The 10424-nt window shown below is 41.4% G+C and overlaps 1 long non-coding RNA gene across 1 annotated transcript in view; it reads right to left on the bottom strand.

Moving 5' to 3' along the window:
• Nucleotides 1-468: 468 nt before the first annotated feature.
• The window catches only part of LOC128438616 (uncharacterized), a 71942-nt gene continuing 61986 nt past the window's right edge, over nucleotides 469-10424 (bottom strand). Inside the window, exons 3-4 of the long non-coding RNA XR_008338356.1 lie at nucleotides 1824-1912; nucleotides 469-562 (exon numbers count right to left, since the gene is read on the bottom strand). This is a non-coding gene — a long non-coding RNA (uncharacterized LOC128438616). The remainder of the gene's footprint in view (nucleotides 563-1823; nucleotides 1913-10424) is intronic.

Raw genomic sequence — 10424 nt, 5'->3', positions numbered from 1 at the left:
ACTGTGTATATCAACATATGCACACAATTGCAAGCAGGCATTTTTGTCTGATCCATCACTGTGTTGAAGACTCTGGCAGATCTGCCAAGCAGCTAACAGGCATTTTGAAAGAAGCCGCGGGGGTAAAGTGCAGCACAGTGAATCCAATCCTGGGAACGAGAACAGACGCCCAGTACTTTGCCCTCCTCTGCCCAGGCTGAGAGCTGGATTTGGGCACTGGGCTAAGAAACCCTTGGCAGCAACACTTCGCCCTGCTCTTACGTGGATGGGAATGCGAAAATTGGATATCAGACTGTGCGGACTGAGGAATGGTTACAGTTATGCACTATATCTGTATCTGTATTTACAGATAGCACCTGTACACCTCACAAAACCGAAGGTTCCTGTAAGTATGTACCGTATGTGTAAGTATGAACTATGTTTTATGACTTTGGTGTGTAGATTTCTTCGTCCAGTATAAACTCACCCTCCCAGATGGTTTTCCATCCAATCAGGCCTCAGCACTCCCCTCGAGTTCCCCTGTGTAACTCAGGTTCACGCTTGATGGACAGATCCCACAGTTCTGTTATAGGAAAAGAGGCATTTAGGTTTCATGGTTACTTATTGCAGGCAGATTTTTATGGTTGTATTTTGGCATAGAGCACTGGTGCTTTTGGCTTGAGTTTTCCACATCTGTGCTCCACGGGGGTCATCTTGTGCCTTCACTGCAACCCCTCGAAAAGAAAAACGGGACATGGTGATCATATTTAGTTACATAGGTGTGGACAACCATGTACAGAATGGTGCTGTAGGACAAAATCATTGTTGTGACTGCACCATTACAGCAGCTAACTTTGGGACTTCTTGAACACATTAAGGCTCTGGTGAAAAATAAATCTTCCAACGGACGGCAGAAATGATAGACCACAGTTTTTAAAGGGCTGAAACAAAGAAAACTATTAGGAGGAGTGGTGGATCCAGCTGCATTTTAAATTAAGATGAAAGGGGGGGGAAGAGAAGGGAAAGAACTCTGAAGGAAAAAGAGCTCAAAGGGAAATGTCGACCACAAAATGCTATGAAGTCAGAGCGGGCCTATCTCTTTTTAGTCAATTGTGGTTTTGCTCCACGATTTACTATAAAAACCTGGCAGAGTCCTAGGGGGCTAGTTAGCAGTTCCCATTGATATGACTGGAGCTGGGTGGCTTCACCACATGCTTGGCCAGGGGTGAAGTGACTCATAAACACTTGGAGGCTGAGGGGTGGGGGTTGTTGGGTGGGTTGGTGGGCCATCCACCTGTGGAGAGACTACACAGCCTGTAGTCAAAACAGACACCACTGACCCTCTGTTTAGGCGTCAGACGACTGGAGGGTTTCACATAGTAACTTTAATTTTTCTGGTGTAATCATGATAGAAATCACTCATAACTGAATAACTGGCACTGAGAACAAACTAAATACAATGTGCTAAGTTAGCAGTGACAAAACCAGTGACTCTCAAACAACTTTCCAATAGACTGCACTGTCTGAAGGCAAAAACAATTAAATCAGATTATTCAAATTCTGGTTATGAAAACCACTGGGTAAATACAAGCTTTTCTTAAACTATAAAGTCTGTAAGTGATGGATTATTATATAGCATGTACCAAATGCTTTTTCATACATGGACTGAACTAAGTGTAAAAACACAATGTGAACCTTTGCTGTGTTTTATGGCCTGGGTCCATTTTTCCACACATACATGTTATTACATGTCTGTTTTTTCTCCTTTTTTGTTAATTCAGACAGAGAGAGGGAGAGAATTGGGGATACAGATAGGGGGAGGGAAAGCAGTGCAATACTATTACCATTTCCTGTTTCTGTGGAGCCCGGGGTCTTCGGGGAGCAAGCTGAGAGGAGTCCTGGCAGCCGGCCGCCTCCGTTGGGCCAAGACACACTGTGGAACGGGGAGAAAATCGTGAAACCTGCCTGCAGAGAAGCTACTTTTAAATAATCCCGACACAAGGCTCGGAGAGCACTCATTATACACGACTACGACCTAATGAGAAATTAACCCAACATCAGATAAGCACTCACAATATTTACAGGAATGGCTTCATAATGCGGCTTCTTAACTTTAGCATTTTCTGTGATAAATCGCTTTTCCTCCTAAATCAGGATAAAACTAGTCAACTGACGATATTTGCTCTCGGCATCTCATCTTCACAACAGTAAGGCAACTGTTTCTAATTAAATTTTAGTATCATTTTCTGGATAGTCTTTACTGAGAAAACATTCTTATAACTCTGAGTCTTTTACACTGTGGCTTTTCACTATAAACAGTCATAATAATACACCACAATTTTATTGCAGAAAGAAAAAAACAGGGATGCAGAAATAGTAGCAGTGGAATTTGGAGGAGGATAGAGGAATATGTGAGCAGAATCTAGTGAAGCATAAACCTACGTGCTAAAAAATACACTTTTGACCCAAAACTCCATACAGTTAATGCAGCAGTAACGCCTAAGTTATTGCTACAGTAGAGTATTTCATGCTTATGTTCATTACACAGATATCTTGGGTATAAATATTTCCACATATTACTTTGTTATAATAACAGCATTAACACAAACAGTATTAGAAAGCTGTTTTTTTGTTTTGTTATTACAGCCCAGGGTTAGAGTTTATAGACTGAACCCTCAGGTAAATGTTGTACCTAAAAATTTGTACTTGGAAACCTGTCTTGTAAGGGATCACTTAAGTAAACAAACATAGTCAAATAAGAGACAAATGTCGAATAGCCCCGAAACCCCTGGCCCACCCTGGAGGAGACCCCCTTTCTCCGGTGCTACCCAACACAACCTCCAGCCCTGCCAGCATGCTGTTCTCCTGACAGGCTCCGGCTCTGAGGCCTTAAGAAAACAAACTGGCTCTGATTGTGAAAATAGTGCCGTAGGGCCCTCCCAGTGCCCGCCGCTTATCTCGCACAAGGCGGGCTTTGTGTACTGAGGGGGCTCCTTGATGGCCCTCAACCACCCCACCAGGTGGAGACTTCTAGGGCCAAACTTCTCATGCACCTTCCACCCCCCACCGTTTTCCCTCATTGCCCTCATGCATACAGTGACGCCCCCTTAGAGACCTCTGTGTATATTTTTAAAGGGGAGCATCAGGAAATTGATCCACAGGCCCCACACCGGTCTGTTGGCAAAAACCAGTTCCTCAACAGTTGGAGATGTTGAGACTTTCCAACCACAAAATGCCAGAAAATATTTCATTTACAAATTATAAATAATAGATGCTTGATATATGAAATCGCATTCACTGAAAATAAGCATTAATAAAGCTCAGGATAAAAAGTGTTGGTAGATATACTAAGTTTTTCATTAGTTTTTCGGTAGCATAGAACATTTTTAATTACCTTACTAAGCCTTGTTAAAGAAACTGATCTAGGATCTAAAAATCTAGATCTGAACCTTTTATTAGGATCTCCATCAAAATTCGGTTTCAGAACATCTTTAAAATAAATATCAAGACTTCTGAAACATTTCAACAAAAACAATACTTGACTTCCTCAGGTTACACTAATTTAGGGAGAAAATTCAACAACACAATCAGAAAGAAAATCAACAACTGGTCATCTTTACAAGAAGATGAAAGAAAAAATATTGTGAATATATGTGTCTCCCCTCAACCAAGATGAAAGAAGATAGACCAGTGATATTATAGCATTGCCACTGCATTTGATGGGTATTTCTATTGGAGTGATAGTTGACAACAATCGCACGGTTTCCTGTCCGTCTAATGTTCAGCCAGACAAATTGTCAGCATAAGAACAGATGCTCTAGTTCACTGGCTTCAGAAAAACTGGATGTGAAACTCGTTATTAGCATCATTGGAAAGTCAATGATAACTCACCCACAATTATGAGTGAAGTTTTCCGTGAGGTCACAAGCCAAGTCAAACTATCTGCTATGCCAAGCTGCCTTTATAATAATGATAGTTACCCCGAGGCATCTATGACAAACACAACCCACTAGTTAACGCACACGCTTATCACCTGTTGTAACATCTTCCTCTGTGAGAAAATCACACATAGAATGAAACTCAAACATATCAATTGAAAGCCAATTCTGTACATTGAGTCAATTGTGTGTGTTCTATTGGCCTGGGGAAGAGGAACTGCAGATTGGCACTTGGAAGTTTCAATCTACTCAGACAGTTTTATTTGACACAATTAATCATATTCAAAAATTTGCTCCATATAGTAATTTCTGTCACTTAATTTCCAGCAGTCAATTATTGCAAACTACCAGAAACTGCTTTACACTGGAGTAAGTGATGGAAAGAGATTTTAGCTTAAAAAAAGATTTCGTATTTCTTTGTACAAGGGATGAGACAAGAACTGTAACTGCAATACTTTGCATGCTGATGTTCGCATTTATCTCAAAGCTGTTTATAACCCAGTGTCATACTAGACTGACATCAGTGGACCATCACAAAAACCATGAAGTTTTTACCATCTGTGTCTCTCTCTTTACCAGCTCACTGTCTGTAGTTCAGGGTGTTCATGAGTGCAAGCATGTTCCAGGCCTCCAGAGGTTCACTGGTCAGTCAAAGCCAAGTTTCAATGCAGCGTAGCTATGCAGCTTTTTACAAAACCACCTGTCAGACTCAATGGCCCGAAACCATCTATAAGCTTAACCACTTGATTGATGGAGCAAGGTGTAAGCTGTACACAGTCTTTAAACTGGTTTGCATGTGGATGGACAGAGTTCTAACTGCTTGATAATTGAGGCAGTTGTTGGTGAATAAATTTGTGCGTTTTAGAATGAATCTCTATTTGTGCTAGAACGACATTCCTATTTTTAATTAAAGCTCAGTGAGCAACAGCTTGGATATTACGATAGAATCAATGGTTGCTTGTGCTACAAGAATCTTCAGATGCTAATGGTACCAATGGCTCAACCTTACCAGTAAAAAAAAAAGGAAGTGTACTTCTCAGCTTTATTTCCAATCATATACATTGGCAAAGACCCTCTTTGATCAGATACATGACTAATGGTCTCCACTAATACAATTACCTGTTTTGATATGAATGAAGTGGATTTATTTGGAAATACCGACTGTTTCTGTAAGCATGTGCTTGAGTGTTTGGGTTGAGTTTAGCCTCTGACTAAACTAAACTCACCCGATCACAGTACTTCGTCCTGTTATTTACTTCCAGTATGCATCTCTCATTTCCATCTTGTCCCTTTATGTTAATGGGGTGGATTTGTAAAGCCCTGGGATACTTGTGAAGTTTCCACTTAAGTTAGGACATATCTAAGCTTACTAACCTTATGTTGTATTAAATTGTGCTGCCTCAAAGGTTCCCCTCACATTCTGCCTGAGCACACATTAAGGTCACATAATGACGACTGGGGAAAAAATCTGATTGGTCTACTTAGTTTCCATAAGTTCAACTTGTTAAAAAAACACAATTCCTCCTGAAACGACATATTTAGAACATCCCTTGGATTCAGGTGGAAGCTCCGTCAACAGGGAGAAAAATCTGCCTCATAATTGATTTAGTCTAATAGCTGTGATTTAGCACAGCTGCCAGCTGTGTAGACACAGACAAAGAGCACAACACAGAGAGCACCTTCACTATTCACTTATCCAGTCAACTCCATATACTGAAGTGGGGGTGGATAAAGAAAACAGCTGAAGATCGATGACGAAGGCAAATAGTCTTTCTTTGAGGTTTTTGAAAAGTGGGCAGCAAATATAAAAAATAAAACAAAGGTGACACTTTATATATTGTCTAACTCTGAGGAATTTTTCCATCTTATTCTTGAAAAATAAAATGCAATGATGAAATTTGTACAATGGCATAAGGGGAAACTAATATCTTCCATATGGAACATAAACTGAGCCTCGTTTGAGGTGGATGCTGTTGCACCAACCGTATTTCAGTTGGAATTCATTAGAAAGCTGGGGTTACATATTTCTTATGGAAACCAAAAGAAATGAGAAATGTGGATGAGGTTGTTTTTTCCAAGGTCCTTGGAGAGCCTGTATGTGATCTGAGACACTCGGGGTGGCGTCTGGATGAGCATGGGTTTGGATCAGGACCCTGCATCTGGGGCACATGTGCCGTCAACAGGGACAGAGAGACGGGGATACTGAGCCAAAAACTCTCTCTCTCTCTCGCGCGCGCTCTCTCTCTCTCTGTCTCTTTTTCTTTGTCTGAAAAAAAACCTGAATGACTTTCCTGACGAAGCCACAAAACTTTAAACTTCCTAATGTAGTTTTAAAGCTTATTATGTGAATAAGATAAAAAATTGTTTTAAACAACTGTCTTTATGAAACAATGGTATTGACACGTCCAATTGAAAAATGATCTCCGTAAAGAGCCGGTTTTCCCTGCGGTGGTTCAGAGACAACGCAAATCTGCTATAGACAACCAATACTACCAAAGATGAAAGGAGCAAAACTATGCAGCAGTGGTAAACAAAGAAAAGGCTGTGGTTGTTGTGCTTCCTTGGCTGAAGGAACCGCATCTCGTCCCCCCTTGCAGTTTTTGGCATCTCCCAGGCTCGCAGTCCATTAGCAGCATCAGGAGGCCCGGGGCAGCCGACAGGAGTGTGACCGGAGATTATTGTCCTGTGTGCTTGTTTGGGTTAAGGCTTTAGATGGGGAAATGGGATTAGGATAGGCCCGGCTGGAGGGACACACACTAATGGGAAGCAGAGGAGCACTCGCCTGATCCTCCTCGACTCAGAGAGAGCAACCCTGTTATCCCACCTGATTGGATTAGCCCCCTGTTAAATGTGCTATGATAAGGGAGGACCACTGCTGAGACTCTCCTCGGTGCTGCTGGGGTGGGAGCGCACAGATACATGTACAGGGAGCAAATAGATTCCTCCACACGCTTTTTAATATCTGCTTCATGTTTGGCTCTGATTTGGTTGTGACGTGTAACTTGAATGTAGCATACGACATTTGTTTTTTTCATATTATATCATTTTTTGCTTTCAGATATGATAGATAACAGTTTTCCAACTACAACATCTTTCATGTACCGTAGCTGCTTGGGTGGACCACTGAAGTAGTTTATGGCATAATTTACAGTAACCTCACCTTCTATCACGCATCTTTTTATATGTATGCAAATCTTCGAGACTCAAACTTGCTAATTGCAGCCACTCCACCAATCAGACAGTAATTACTGGTATCCTGTCTGACTTTCCTTCCAATGGCTGAGCAGCTAATTTGAGCCGCGGTTTAAACAGCTGGAAAATCGCATCTCATGACAAAACTGGCGGCCTATGTTTGACTGTGCATGCATGCGAATGTGTGATTGTGTATCTGTGCTACTCTTTATGTGTATGCCACTTTTTGGTGTGTAAGGTTTATTGAAATAAACTCATCGTAAAATCTGCCTGGGCAGATGTGTGTAATGTAATATTTCTACAGGATCTCCTTCATACCTGCAGCTCTGCTCCTCTATCAATATGTTAACTATCTGACCTACCTGCCAGATTAGTCCCCCTCTCCGTGATTGATTAACATTTTATTAATGTTTCCATTTGCCACAGGTTCAGGTGATACAGCATGACACACGGTGCCTACTCTAGGTGATGATTGGATTAAAAAGGTTACTGATCCCATAATTGCTTTTAAATTACCCTCCATGTGAGTGTGCGTCATTAATGTAATGATTATCCACATCAGACCAATGTTACCTCAGTGAATCTTTAGCCATTTAGCCTTGATAAGGTGACATGTCACACTCATCATTGAACACCGGCATAATCTGCTCAGACAAAAAGATATAGAAATCCTTTTCCAGAAAACATCGATTGTTATTAAGAGTGAAAGCAGCGACGGGCAGTCAACTGGTCATTTTGGTAAAGTACAACCTCACAGCCTAACAACAGTTAAAACCATTATCCCAAAGCTCCCACATGTCCAGTTGACGGCTGCTTACCAATTAGTCCTCTGTATATAGATCACTGTTACCTACTTAACTAAATCGTTGCTAATGGCTCGCTAATGGCAAAGTAGCTACAAATGGGTCTGATTGCTTGCAAAAAAACAGTCATAACAAAGCCTGGTTATTAAATATTTGGAGGAGGCGGGATTTGTGACCTATCCTGCAGGCAGCCACTAGGTGGCGATAAAGAGAGTTTGACTTTACTTCTGGGGAGCCATCATGTCGTCCATCTTTACATACAGTTTATGGTTAGAATACAAGCTCACGCAATGCTTAAAGGTTTCGTGGGTAGGATTTAGTGACTTCTAGCAGTGAAGTTGCCCCCCCCCCCCGCCCCATCATGTCAGAGAATATACAATGGGTATCATTGCAAAAATGAAAGAGGCTCTACGGGTGGTGCAACATAGCAGACTCCATTGAACAGAACTCTCTCCCAACGAATGTATAAAGGGCTCATTCTAAGTGAACAAAACTATAACAAATTTTTGTTTCAGATGATTATACACCAATTAAAACATAGGTCTGAAAATGAAATCCTCTTATATCCATTCAAACCCAGGAACTATGACTGAAAAGGTTTTTCTGTTTATAAACTGTGACCAAACAAGTACAACATGAAATAAAATTGCTTGGGGCTGCTAGCGGCTGTCATGTGGGCCAGTTGTGCATCAGGCGGTGGGCAGGATTAATAAAGAAATGTTGCAGCCTTTCTTATTGCAGCAGAGTATTTTCCATCAGCTTGTGTTTTGTTCATCCAGTAAATTCTTAGGGAAAGGAGTGTTTCATGCTTATGCAACTGGATGTGTCAGTGGATTTTTTTGTCTCCGGTAGTCAAAAGAAATGGCTCAGGGTGCAATTACTGTACTTGTATAATGACCCGGAGACTGTTCCGTCGTTTGGGTTTGACGTAAACCTAACTTGAAACCAAATCACACAGATAACTTGTTGAACAATCTGAACAACAGCTTATTCTTCACAAAATATATGTAGGAAGATTGATAATACATATTGTCTTAGCAAGTGCATATTAAGACTAAATCTTTATTTATTAATATAGCAGTAAACATGGATTCCTTAGTAAGGAGGGTCAAGAGCCAAAACACAACAACAGCCCTGCTTTTCTGCTTCAACGATGCCAGAAGACGTGCAGCAAACTCTCTCTGCTTCCCTGCAAACACAATCTCATTGGACGTTTTCCACTGGAACTAATAGAAAACAGTTCTGTTTAACCTATGACTGTTTTTCTCATTGTTGTTGTTTTATTAAACTGGAGAGTTTCAGATGCGAGCGCTGAACTTTTCTGACACTTCACGAAATGTAAAGAAGCAAATGTTTTTTTTAAGAATTAGATGGTAGCGTAAGCATTTTACATGGGAATGTGCACAAAGATTGGCACAGGCGAGAAGCAACAAACATCTCTTACAGTGTTATATGAAAAAATGTGAGTCATGCTGAGGTGAATAAATGATGGGATGTTTCTCGATCTATTTTGTGCAGCATATTCATAGTTAAACCTCTATCTGCATCCAAATGTGTGTACCTGTGTGTTCGGAATGAGTGTGTGTTCATTCAGTGTTCGGTCGAGCTGCGTATGTGTGCGTGTGTGTGTCTTTCTCATCCAGAGCAAGTCGTGAAACCTAATTGCTTGCACATGTGGAGGATTTTCAAGTGTTTAGAATAAAGTTGGTTTCAAGAAGAAGAAAAGAAAATGTAAGGAGGGAGAGGGCGGGTGGGGGGGGGGGCAGTCTTCTGCTAGAGACAGCCGCCCTGAACCCCTCCCTCTGCTGAAACCAATGCCTTTCTCTTTCTCTACTCACGGGAGTAAAGGTCAGGGGTCACAGGGGGAAGATCTCCGTGATTGGACACAGGCATGTAGTATCTAACATGGAGGACACAGTAAAGTTATAGAGTGAAACGTGAGACTCGCTCGCATCAGATCAAAGTGATATAAATGGGAAAAAAAACACAGCTAAACTTCTACCTTGTGGTCACTAAATGTAAAAGTACATCCAAAGCAAATGAGGCGAAAAAAGAAAGGCACAGCAAAGGAAGAAAAAGCCTCACATACCTCGCCTCACCCCTCCTCTCACCCCTTAGTCCTTCTTAGGGGGGAGATAAAGTGTTCCAGAGACGGGGAACCCAGCACAATTTCAAAAGATGTATCAGAGGGTAAAGATGGAAAAGTGCTTTTAATCTTGTGTAACCCTATAGGGCTCTAAATGGGAAGGGCTTCAGAGAAGGAATCCTTTAAAGAGGACATATAATCCTAATTAAAACACAGAGCAGAGCTACCACTTGATCTGCTGGGGCCTCCGATTCAGCTCGACCACGCTGTAGTTAGGGATCTTTTATTGTTGTTGAAGACACATTAATGAAATAATGGTCTATAGAAGCAAATCAAATGATCGTTATTGCTTTCCTACATCGCTCTAATGAATACCTTTACTTCGCACCAACCGCTATTCGGAGCACACGCAGGCTTCAAAGCTCA

The sequence above is a fragment of the Pleuronectes platessa genome, chromosome 4, assembly GCF_947347685.1.
Source record: "Pleuronectes platessa chromosome 4, fPlePla1.1, whole genome shotgun sequence".
Taxonomy (NCBI): Eukaryota; Metazoa; Chordata; class Actinopteri; order Pleuronectiformes; family Pleuronectidae; genus Pleuronectes; species Pleuronectes platessa.
The sequence above is the reverse complement of the archived record's forward strand: the minus strand, read 5'-3'. Positions and strand labels throughout refer to the sequence as shown.